The sequence below is a fragment of the Aedes albopictus genome, chromosome 3 (assembly GCF_035046485.1).
Source record: "Aedes albopictus strain Foshan chromosome 3, AalbF5, whole genome shotgun sequence".
Classification (NCBI taxonomy): domain Eukaryota; kingdom Metazoa; phylum Arthropoda; class Insecta; order Diptera; family Culicidae; genus Aedes; species Aedes albopictus.
Genome location: NC_085138.1, coordinates 224,397,749 through 224,411,400, shown reverse-complemented (window position 1 = coordinate 224,411,400; position 13,652 = coordinate 224,397,749).

Sequence of the window (13,652 nt, the reverse complement as noted above, 5' to 3'; positions counted from 1 at the left end):
TCAAAAAACCGGTTTTAGCGTTATTTTTGAACCATGATTGAGACAGACGGTTTTTAATACTCAGTAGTTTTACGATGAAAAATTTTGGATCCAAAAATTCGAGTGTATATCAAACCCTAGAATCGCTTTGAAATATATTTAAATTATTGTTTCATTAGAAATAACAAAAAAATGGTATTTGGGGGGAAATGGTTGGTAGACCGGAGGTCACGCCCGAATAAAAATTTACATTAGCCTAACATTTAACTTATGAGACCTCTGAAATTTTTGTATGGGTCGTTCCATAGCGGAAATCATCATGGTTACAGGTCGCAAGCCCTGGCAAAGTGTGGAACGTTTTGATGGCTGTGATCCCTAACCATCATGTAATCAAAATCCCAGGGATACTCAAGTGACCATACTGTTGGGTTGTGGGGGTTGCGTGTGTGGGGTGCATATATTGACAAGCATTGCTATGGATCGTCAGGGCTGAGTAGGAGTGGGGAATGGATCTACGATTGCTGAATTGCGATTATACCTTCTGGCATAGTCGTGGTTCAACAGTGGTGGCGCCGCTTTTCGCTTGTGTTCGGCCTAGGTGGTTTGTTTAGGCGGTGCGGGTAGGTCTGTATGTACTTCGAACGGCTTCAGCATTGTGGTTACTTGGGTAGTGTAGGATAATTGGGTTTGGGACTGAGGGGGTCGTCATTGATTCTGCCGACACCATTGAGTGGTCATTGTTGGCGGTTGTGTTGGTGACGATTTCTTCAGCTTTATAATCTCATTTATACCACGCACAAACTTTGGGAAGATGGACTGCTTTGTAATGCAAGAGATGGATTTAAACTCTGCGTTACGGGTTGGGTTAGGTCATGCAGATAGAAGCAACCCATGTGACCGTGCGGCTCGGGTCGTGATGGATGCATGAGTGCAGTGTGTGTGGGGTGCGCTACCCTGTGGATGCAGTTGAGTCCGGGTTGGAGTGGAAAGAGACCCTTCTCTACCCTAGATCGGTTTCGGTTGTACGGGCAGGGTAGTGTTTGTCTTATGTGTGACGTGTTGTGCGTGATTTGCGGCCCGAGCTGCGTGGTTACTTGGGAAGTATTGTGCTCTGCAATCTACATTTTGGTTTTAAGGTGAAGCTATGGCTGGGCTGTGCCTCAGATCTGTTGGGCGCAGGTCGGAAGAGCTGGTGGTGGTTTGTGCTGGAGGGTTTGCTCGATTGGTTATTCACTGGTGATGGCTAGTCGATCGACTGTTCGCGCAGCCTGTCATTTGGTTCTTGGGGTTTGTGATCTCGAGGTCCGGGGCGTTGCTTCATTGTATCTTCACTTTAATACTAATATTCCTTGTTTGATTAATTGACTATTATGTACAGGCGCTTAACTCATTCTATTTCATAGATTGCCAGATTTAAGGGTAATGGTTCAATAGGGCGATAGCAATCAGAGTGGATTAGAACGAGTTGGCGCCTACAATACACCAACACTAACACACATACACCAATACTTACACGCACACATGCACCTACAACTAGCTGTAAGAGACCAGTGGGCGGGACAATGGTGCCTACCCAACAGTTGTAGGTGGGGTGTTTGGCTTAGCTACATGACTTGGTCCGGCAAGCCCATAAACATCAATTGGTAGACGTATTGCCTAGTGAAAAGACAACGCAGATGGGCGAAAGCCAGGGGATGCGTTGATAATAGCAGAATAGAATAGCAGAATAGCAGAATTAGCCTAACATTTAACTTCGTTGCATACATCAACATTAAGGTTCGATGTACTTCGGATGTTGAACATTAGAAAGCATTACGATTTAATTGTGTTTATGCAAGGTAACATAATGTTGAATACATTAGAAAATCAAACGTTTTCTGATGTCAAGAATATAATCCGAAACATAAAAACCTGACGTTTTCAAATGTTTTTTGATGCACAAAAACATAACAATTAAACGTTTTTCTGATGTATTTATTATGATGTATGAAAATTTAAATTGGAACGTTTTCCTCGATGTTTTGTGATGTACAGTACGTTAAATCTAGACGTTTCTTTATGTTCTTTGATGCACAGAAACATTTCTGGCTTTCGATTTGAATAGGTCCTAAGTTTGCTGTGATTCCTATGTAGATTCGACCTATTCAAATCGAACGCCAGATTTGATTCTCATGTTTGCAAATAAAAACATAAGATTTAAACGTTTTCTGATGTGAAAACGTTAGATTTTAACGTGTGGTTTACCTTTCTCGTACACTAAGTGCACTGGAAAGGCTATATGTTTGCTCCAAGAATGACTTTTTGATAGAAGCCCCGGAGGGTCGAGTCACATATACCAATCAACTTAGCTAGACGATTTTTCTTCACAAATCACAGTGCAGGTAACGCAGCTGAACCTGAACCACTGTGATGCGGCTCAGCAACTGCTTTGTCAGGCGGTTTCTGAGTGGGAGACGGATATCGCCATCATTTTGGACCCATACCGAGTACCCGCCGGCAACGGCAACTGGGCCTCGGATGGGACCAGGAAAATGGCGGTGATATGGACGACGGGTAAATACCCCGTGCAGGAGTTGGTGTCTACTACCTATGAGGGCTTCGTGGTCGCCAAAGTAAACGGGGTCTTCTTCTGTAGCTGTTATGCGCCTCCGCGGTGGCCGATCGAGCGGTTCACGCAAATGCTGGACCGCTTAACGACCGTGCTAACAGGGCGAAGGCCGGTAGTAATAGCGGGTGACTTTAATGCCTGGGCTGTGGAATGGGGAAGCCGTTTCACGAACCAGCGGGGTCAGATCCTGCTAGAAACACTGGCCATCTTAGATGTCGACTTGGCTAACGTCGGTACCAAGAGTACCTATAGTCGAAATGGAGCGGAGTCAATTATTGACGTGACCTTTTGTAGTCCTGGCCTAACAAGTAGTCCGAACTGGAGAGTAGATGATGGCTACACTCACAGCGACCACCTGGCGGTTCGTTACAGTATCGACTACAACAACAGCAGACAGCGGATAGAAGAAGAGGCGGCTAGGCCAAGGCCAAGCCCTCGTAGGTGGAAGACATCATACTTCGACGAAGAGGTATTTAGGGAAGCGCTCCGCCGTGAGCGAAACTTACTCGGTTTAGACGGCGACGAGCTGGTAGCGGTGCTCTCACGTGCGTGTGATGCGACCATGCCTAGGCGAGTCCACCCTAGAAATGGGAGGCCACCGGCTTACTGGTGGACCGACGCGATTGCGGACCTGCGCCGCGCCTGCCTACGGGCTAGGCGGCGGATGCAGCGAGCACGATCAGAGGAAGAGCGAAACGAACGGCGGGTGGTGTTCGCCGCTGCAAAAGCCGCGCTCAAGACCGAGATAAGAGCAAGCAAAAAGGCCTGCTTTGAGGGTCTCTGTCAGAGTGCCAATACGAACCCGTGGGGTGATGCCTACAGGATCGTTATGGCCAAGACGAGAGGTGTGATGGCTCCTACAGAGCAATCTCCAGAGATGTTGGAGGGGATCATTGGAGGACTTTTTCCGCGTCATGATCCTAGTCCTTGGCCTCCTTTCGTAGGACAGCCGGGGACTGGGGCTGGCGATGAGGAGAGGGTCACCGATGTGGAACTTGCGGGGATAGCTAAGTCCCTTAGCGTAGGTAAGGCCCCAGGTCCGGACGGAGTTCCGAACCTGGCCTTAAAAGTAGCTATTGCGGAGGCTCCCGAGATGTTCAGGTCTGCTATGCAGAAATGCCTGGACGAGGGAGTTTTCCCAGAAGCTTGGAAGAGGCAGAGCCTGGTACTATTGCCAAAGGCGGGGAAACCACCCGGAGACCCGTCGGCATATAGACCAATATGCTTGATTGACACGGCGGGGAAGGTGCTCGAAAAGATCATCCTCAATAGAATGTTGCGGTTCACTGAGGGCGTAAATGGTCTTTCGAGCAACCAGTATGGCTTCCGGAAGGGGAGGTCCACCGTAGACGCTATCTTGTCGGTTACAAAAACCGCCGTGAAAGCACTCGAGCCTAAGAGGAGGGGAATTCGCTTCTGCGGGGTAGTGACTCTGGATGTAAGGAATGCATTTAATAGCGCCAGTTGGGCTGCTATTGCCGATGCGCTTTTGCTTCTGGGGATACCGGAGTACTTGTACAAGATTCTCGGAAGCTACTTCCAGAATCGCGTACTAGTATACGACACGGAGGTGGGTCGGAAGTGCTTTCACATAACCTCAGGAGTCCCGCAAGGTTCCATCCTGGGTCCGGTGTTATGGAATGTCATGTACGACGAGGTGTTGAGGTTAGAGTACCCAGTGGGAGTGGTGATTGTCGGATTTGCCGACGATATTACGCTCGAAGTCTACGGTGAAACGATCGAGGAGGTGAAGTTGACTACCGACCACTCGATCAAGGTTGTGGAGGCGTGGATGCGGTCCAGAAAACTGGAGCTGGCTCACCACAAGACAGAGGTGACGGTTGTTAACAACATGCAGTCGGCGCAGCAGACGGAGATCAGTGTAGGAGAATGCACTATCCTGTCGAAGCGCTCTGTCAAGCACTTGGGCGTGATGATCGACGATAAGCTTACCTTCGGTAGCCACGTCGATTATGCCTGTAAAAGAGCCTCCACAGCTATTGCGGCACTGTCCCGGATGATGTCCAATAGCTCAGCGGTGTACGCCAGTAAGCGCAAGCTTCTGGCTAGTGTTGCTACGTCCATACTTAGGTATGGCGGCCCGGCGTGGGGTACCGCGCTAAGTACTGAATGCTACCGACGGAAGCTGGAAAGTACTTACAGGCTTATGTGTCTGAGGGTTGCAAGCGCGTACCGTACCGTGTCACACGACGCTCTCTGTGTCATTACTGGTATGGTGCCCATCAGCATTCTTATCAGTGAGGATATGGAGTGCTTCGAAATGCGCGGCACAAGAGGCATACGCAAGACTGTCAGGATGGCCTCTATGGTCAAATGGCAGCGCGCGTGGGACAGTTCCACCAAAGGAAGGTGGACCCATAGGTTGATACCGAGGGTAAATAGTTGGATTAATAGGCGCCATGGGGAAGTTTCATTCCACCTGACACCAAGGGGCCAGACACGTATAATTCTTGGCTTAGTATATTATAGTATACTGAAATATATTAGTGCATCGTAGCAAACTCTGCAGGCGATTTTATCGATAAACAATGTTTGTTTTTTGATTCATCTGTCACAGCCTTGATTTCAGCCAGTACGATTACTTTGATGGTAATACATCAATATACAATAGTATACAATTATACATTAATATACCGCAAATATACTAGTATACTTCTAATACACTCATTATGCTAATACGTGTCTAGCCCCTTGCCTGACACAGGTCCTTACAGGTCATGGTTGCTTCCGACAGTATCTACACCGTTTTGGGCATGCGGATTCTCCCGAATGCCCAGTGTGCAATGGTTTAGAGGAAACGGCGGAACACGTTTTGATCGTGTGCCCGCGTTTTCGCACAATGCGTGACCGCATGCTTGCCACATGCGGGGAGGACACAACTCCGGACAACTTGGTCCAGAGAATGTGTAGGGATGAGATTAGCTGGAATGCCGTTTCAACGGCTATCACCCATATCGTCTGGGAGCTACAAAGGAGGTGGCGCGTGGACTCGGAGAATGGCTAGTCCAGATGCAATACAAGAGGTGGTCCAGGGGTTCGAAGTCGGCTTCGTAGGTCATACCGGTGCCCTGCGGTCGAGATCGACCCTTACAGCGATTAAGTGGCCGCGGAGAGGAAGTCCCGGTAGCGGTGCTGTCGTGGCGTCAGTCTACTGGGTTGGATCTGAGCCCGCGGTTGGAAAGGGGTCCCCGGCAAGGGTCGGGGTAGGTGAGACCCTGCTGTCTGCAACCTACGGATGCATCTGATAGGGCCTGAAGGGTAGTAATACCCTTCTTTTGCGGGCAGGTCAGATCGGGTTCTTGATGTCCGCTCAGCAGTAGGGCGCGGGCAGGGTTGACCCTGCCCGCCTTCCGAGGACAAAGGGAGTGGCGAGGACCACTCGGGAAACTGGCTAAGCGCCAGCAGGCTATCGTGATGGACTCTCCAGAGCGAGTCATCGATGTTCGTTGCTGCTAGGCTACGGCAGCTAACCTTGAGGGTGCGATATGCACTAGCCCCTCTCTGAAGCAATACCTTCTTGGTGGTTCCGGAGAGACGTAGGGTTTGGCGACCATAGGAATGTGTTTTAGTGGGTCGAGGAGAGAGTAGTCCTGGCTTCTACCGGCATTGTAGAAGACGGCCTCAACCCCACACTACCCTAACCTTCCTGTTAGGGTGTCTGTTGAGCAGATTTATCCCTCTATGGTTTAGAAGGAAAAAAAAAGACGATTTTAGCACATATGATGTCTTTTTTTTTTTTTTTTTTTTTTTTCCTTCTAAACCATAGGGGGATAAATCTGCTCATCAGACACCCTAACAGGAAGGTTAGGGTAGTGTGGGGATGAGGCCGTCTTCTACAATGCCGGTAGAAGCCAGGACTACTCTCTCCTCGACCCACTAAAACACATTCCTATGGTCGCCAAACCCTACGTCTCTCCGGAACCACCAAGAAGGTATTGCTTCAGAGAGACATATGATGTCTGTGTGTGTATATGTGTGTGTGTGTGTGTGTGTGTGTGGTTAAATAAAACTCACATCATTTTTCGGAAGTGAACCTCAACTAATTTTATTGACCGACGGTTCATTCGACGCGGAATCTGGTCCCTGTTTCCTATCGAAAATGGTTCGGATCGGTCCAGTCGTTCCGGAGTTATGGCCATTTAGGTGTTCCTGACCGGTACCCCAGAAAGGGGTCATATATGAAAAATGAAAATGCTACAAACCCGTTCAGGCTACACATCAAACCGCGGCATTTTAGATAACCAAATAAGCGGTAAGCAGGAAAATACTCTCAGACCATATCTAAACCAGTAGTGTTCAGGAACCGGTTCCGGGTGTCCCGCTGGAAGTGGCCAAATATAGAAGGAACCAAAGCCATGATTTTTTTTGTTTCTTTTTATTTGTGAATTTTAACTTATGCTAATTCTTCTTATCCAAAACCATGAAAGTTACACATTAAATAGCGGCTTTTCGAGAACCTGATGAACGGTTAGCAAGAAAATAAGCTCAGACCACATTAGAAACTACCGATAGTGTTCCTAAATGCGTTCCGGGTGTCCCGCCCGAAGAGGCCAAATGCAAAGACAGCCAAACTCACTCATCAAAAAGCTTTTAGGAGGCCTGATGAACAATTAACAAAAAATTTCAGACCATATTTGGGAAAACAAGTGTGTCCCGGATTTGGATGTCCAGTACTGCCGTGAATTGCATATCTGTCCCATTTGCATAGGAAATCCAGCCAAGATGGGACTGATATGCGATTCACGGCAGAGTAGAAAGTGGTCAAGTATAAAAGTTAAACCCATGCATGAGTGCACTACATGAAATAACGGCTTTTTCAATAATCTGATGTACGGTAAGCAGAGAAATAGTCTCAAACCGTATCTGTACCGAAAGTATCCCGGAACCGGCTCCGGGTGTCTCGCCGAAAGTGGTCGAAAGTGAACCAAACCTATGCATGGGCATATCAAGTCGCAGTTTTTCAATTTGTATGGGTCAGCATTGTATGGGATATTAACAATTTAATCGCACCCTAGGATATCGCACCAACCTTAAACGTCTCTATGACATTTCTCAGAATTCCATTACCCCGAATTACCCATTTCCGCGAATGACACATTACCCCGAATATTTTTTTTCTCCATAATCAATTTTATTTTTGCAGTACACCTTGAAAGAATAGCCTAAAACAAAGAAAACTCTCTGTTACAAGTATTACCAGTTGAAACGGTAACAAATTCCTTTAAAGAATAACATGAAAGAATAGCATATGCATGGGGTATAGGACACTCGATTTCGTGTTAGAAATATTAATGATATTAAAATGATGGGCCAACATTACTAATTAATATTCGGTGCTTTATAGGCGAAAGTAGAATTTTGCTAGGAAGGCCTTGAAAGGCTGAATTACCGATTGTCCACTCGCCGCTCATTTCAAGTTTATTTTAGCTCCAGGTGCAAATTTCCTGATAAATTCCTTGAAGAATTGCAATTTCTGGTGAATGTCTGAACTAATGGAAGCATGTTGTACCAGAAATCTTGGTAATGCTTCCAAATAAGTTTCTGTGGAGATTCCTAGCAGAATCTTTGAATCAATTGCTGAGATTATGGGCAAATTAATCACGTTGAAGATTGATTTAATTTTGATGCTCTTTCTTTATGCGATGAAGTTCGAATTGATTTTGTTGTTGGTTAGATAGATAGCAGTTGAGTTGTCAGTTGTATTTGTGCTTTACAAAATCACTACCTCCTTGATGTGCATCATCGGTATTACTATATTAAAATAATATTAATCTAATATTAATGCATACAGAGCCGTAGCGTGGTCTCATGGCGCCCTTGGCAAGCATCCATGTTGGCGCCCCATGACCATTGGAAATTGTTAATTTGCTTAAGTTTGTAGTGATTTATTTTTTTTCCAAAGTTTTTTCAAGTTGTATTTTTATGTTTCAAAGAAACAGATTTCCTTCGATTTTTTTTTATTTTCTTGTCAGTATTTTACTATTTTACATTCCTGTATTTCTTTAGCAATTTCAGTGGGAATCGCCCATAAAATTTGCAAAATCTATTTCTCTTATACAAGTATAAGTACGAACACATTTTGCATTTTAAGAATCTCACTAAGGCTAGCACAATAATTAGAAATTACATTTCAGATTATACATTTCATTGATGACAATTATGCATAATTTTCTACAGGAAATCTTCCAGTATTTTTAAAATTTTTGTTTGTTTTGTACTTATTTGAGTTTCACGGGTTTTCAAGAATCGTGAAACGAACTATTTTACCAATTTTCGGGGAAAAGCTAAATTGGTTTTACCCGAACTTTCCAATAACTTTACCAAGGATTTCTTCTTAATTATAATCAGATTATTTCTCAGAAGATCTGTAAGAAAATTTTCAGCAATCATTAGACGAACGATGGACATGAAGGAATCATGAAATGATCCTAGCGGAATTCTAGAAGAAAAAGCCATTTCTAGTAAGCATGGAACAATTTCGGAAGATATCAATGGAAAAGTTTCTAAGCGGTGTGATAGATTTTTTCATTTTTAAAGTAATTTATAGATGACTTTCCGAAGGAACCTTTGGTCAAATGCCAAAAGAAATCCAAAGAAAATTTAAAAAAAACCCGGGTAGAATTTCTGAATAAAAAAAAAAATCTTTGGATTTCTAACGGAATCTCAGCAGGATTTTTCTTAGGTATCCAAGAAAAATATACTGAGAAAATCTCTTGAAGAGTTTCTAGGTACCTAATCCTTAAAAATATTTGTGCAGCAATCTCAAGAAAATTTCTGGAATATTAAATTTGTTTTGGGGGAATTGGGTTTTTAAATTAAGAAAAATGTATCGATTTTTTTATTTTATACGAAAGAGCACCTTTTTCTGAACAACTATGATTTTTTTCAGAATTTTAGAACTTAACCTAAATCAATTTCATAGAGATTTTTTGAAATCACCTTTTGACAGCTGGGTAACTGTTTGACAGCTCCACCCAGTACAAAATGCGACGAGGGGTGATTCGACAAATCGCTCCCATACAAACTTCAAATTGATTTTTTAATAGGTTCCCGGGCACCAAAATTCATGAAAATTTGGATTTCGGCTCAGTTTCGCATGCAGATTCAGAATACGGAATTATCTCAACACCGCTAAAGAAGCCAATTGGAATAAAAAACACTCACTGGTAGACTTTTGGGTGATAACGGATTGGAAAAAAATGGTAGATTTGCAAGAGTTTGAGCTCAAAGAACATTTACTGGAAATAACAACTGGATCAACTGGAAGAGCATCGTCTGAAATTTGTTTCATTTGAAATACTGCCCCTTCAAGACCTTTCCCAGTACGAATGTTTTGGAATTTACAGAAAAGAATTTTCACTAGACTTTCGAAAGCTAATTGATTTTGATTTGTTCAATTAAAACAGAAATAGCTTCTCAGAGCAAAAAAGAATTTAAATTTCCAGGCAGCATAATGATAAATATTCAAAAAGTCCCTCAGTAGTATGGCTAGAAAGAACAACGTATGCTCAAAGAAGAAAAATCTTGGTTGAAAATATGGCCAACCTGGAGCACCATTAGTTACCCAGAGTGGATCCCCAGATAGGCTTGCGTATAAATCATTCGGGGTAATGGAATTTGTCTTGGTATTGATCGGCCTCTACAGTGATAGTGGAGGTGGTCAAGCAGTCAACTGAGTTGTCTGATATGTTTCAGCTCTGCCTATACGTTGAACATATCGTCGGAATATGTGCCATCTATAAGTTTCCCAATTCGATGATGGCTTTGATAATATTCTTGCATTTTAAAATAAACCAATCCTTACTTACTTTACCGATCAGGCTAAGGCCTGGGTGGCCTCTGCTGTACATAGTAGCCGTCTGCATTCCACTCGGTCCATGGCCATGGCCGTTTGTCTCCAGTTCCGCACTCTGCGTAGGGTCCGCAGATCGTTCTCCACTTGGTTGACCCACCTAGCTCGCTGCGCTCCACGTCTTCTTGTACCGGTCGGATGGCTCTCGAGAACCATTTTAGTCGAGTTGCTATCCGACATCCTGATGACGTGACCCGCCCACCGTAGCCTTCCGATTTTCACGGTATGGACGATGGTTTGTTCTCTCAGCAGCTGATGCAGCACGTGGTTCATTCGCCTTCTCCAAGTCCCGTCTTTCATCTGCACTCCACCGTAGATGGTACGCAACACCTTCCGTTCGAAAACTCCAAGGGCGCGTTGGTCCTCTGCACGTAGGGTCCATGTTTCGTGCCCATAGAGGACGACCGGTCTAATCAGCGTTTTGTAGATACAGTGTCGGACAAAATAATAAGACCACCGGTCCTATTTCATACAAAATGGCCAAGTTTGACGATATGGTACTCGGTTTCTAGTAAACCGATTTGGCTGAAATTTTGACAGCCGACATGAAATTACGGGAATTTTGATTTGTATTAAATTGATTGAGTTCTGTTCACTACTTTTAAAGTTATAGATATACGGTGCGACAAAATTCTAACACCAAATTTTTATGATGGTTATTTGTGGTTAATTAAATAAAAATGTCCCCAAGTTTAAATGGCATCCTTAATTTTAGTACTTGTTTATCAATCATCAAGTATCAGATACTCACATATATCCTTTGGTAATGGCAATCTGAAAGTGGTCCTATTATTTTGTCGTTTCGTATATCCATAACTTTTGATGTAGTGAACAGAATTCAATCAATTAAATACAAATCAAAATTCACGTTATTCCATGGCGACTGTCAAAGTTTCAGCCAAATCGGTTCACTAGAAACCGAGTATCACATCGTCAAACTTGGCCATTTTGTATGAAAAACGGGTGGTGGTCTTATTATTTTGTCCGACACTGTAGTTAACTTCGTGTTACGGCGAACTTTATTCGATCGTAGAGTTCTGCGGAGTCCAAAGTAAGAACGATTTCCTGCCACAATGCGCCTCTGAATTTCCCTGCTGGTGTCGTTTTCGGCGGTCACCAGTGAGCCCAAGCACACGAATTCTTCAACCGCCTCGATTTCATCACCGTCGATATAAATTCGGGGTGGCGGGCGCGGTGATTCCTCCCTGGAGCCCTTTGCCATCATATACTTTGTCTTCGACACATTAATGACTAATCCGATTCGCCTGGCTTCACTCTTTAGTCAGATGTACGTTTCCGCCATCGTAGCAATAATATCAATATCATCAGCGAAACCAAGCAGCTGAACGGACTTCGTGAAAATCGTTCCACTCGTGTTTATCCCCGCTTTCCTAATTAGGGTAACCTGGGGTAAAACGCACCCCCGGGGCAAAACGCCCTCACGCTATTTCATTATTGTGGAATCCTGCTATTTATCTTACTTTATATTGCTACTACAAGCCTCCTAAATTGCGTGGTTTACCGCACCGGCCTGACAAGCTACTCGTGTGTCCGAACTCTAATCTTTGACTACCACGTCATCTTCGGTATGCAAGGAACTCACATTATGTAGGATGCCACATCCTCCCCTTGAAGAAAAACGCTGCACTTCTTTCAACAATATCCGGGTATCATTTTTGTGTCTTATTTGCCTAGGTTTGCAAATGAAAAACATCTTACTTCACAAGACGGTGGTAACCAGGAGAGATATGTTTCAGGGGTCACTATCCATTTGAACTCTTTGAATAAAAATTGTTCCACAGATATCTGTCCTGTTTCTGCATCGTCAAAATTCCACCACATACACGCTATCCTCCCTTCACACAAAATAAAAAAAAGGAAAATTTCAACCGCAAATCGACTAAAATCCTAATTCTAGGCAGTATCTAATGTCACTTTTGTTTCTTTTCGAAATTTTATTTCATTGAACGCACTTCTACGTTCTGGTGTTGCGTTGCTGTAATTTTTTTTTTGGGATCTACAACATCTCATTCTTTTGCTCCCCACACAGTAGTGATTTCATAATTTACAGCATGCAAACCCGGAGATGCTATGGCAATGTGATATGTTTGTAGCCTGCAGAATGTAAGCTCAAACGGCGATGGTTTCAACGTTTCAAGCAGTCCGATTTATATTGAAACACACACCGTAACGCATCCGCCTAGAAACTCTAGCATACAAGAATAACAAGCCACCGCTGCGACTCTACCAAAATCAGAGCCCTTATCTTGTGTTGCGTATACATTTAGTTTTGATACATTTTGTGAGCTCGACCCACTCGGGAGCTGAGTCACAGTTTGAATATAAACAAACATCAGCTGATTTCGTCTACTGCTAGAAGAGAAATAAATAAAAACCGCTACTGCATGTGTATCCACAACACACGGCGGAACGTGCAAAAGCTTGCTATAGGCCTTTTCATGTGACAGATCCGTGCATGCATTTGTTTACAAAGCTTGAACAACAGCTGCTAACAAGAATGTGTCATCTTCATAGAAGAACTGTCAAACGCCCGAACAATCAGCTGATTTAAGACGTCAAATGAAAAGGCCCATTGAGTTGCATTGTGCGATGATTCTCGTGTGCCTCTCACGACGCCTCCCCAGCACGGAGGAAGTTAGGCGTTCGACACTGTTAGGCATTTGTTAGTTATGTTGCTCATCGAAAATTGCTGGAGAGCATAAATCATAACCCCGAATTTATGCTGAATGTTCGATTTTTTCGCGCATCATTGTCAGTTGAGCAAATGGCAGCGGAAAAAAACTTTGTTAGTTGCGGCAGCTTGAAAATCGCGTTCGTCGGTCGAGAAAATGAAATAAAAAATTCGCGTCTCGCAGTTAGTTTAAACCCGTAGGAACCATTTCAGTCGTTCCGTCGTCCAACCCGTTAGTGCCTCGTCGCTGCTGCTGGCCAATAAGTCTTGTTCGTTCTCGTCGTATTGTCGCCGGAACCAGTCATCACCAAAACAGTGTCCGATTCCGTTAAGTTTGGCCTCATCGTGTCGGTGAGTCACTTTAATTTTAATTCAATTTGAAAGCCAAGGGCTGAAAGTCTCTTACATGGAGACAAATCAATCAATCAATTTCAATCAATTTTAATTTAATTTTAATTTAATTTCAATTTAATTTTAATTTAATTTTAATTTGATTTTAA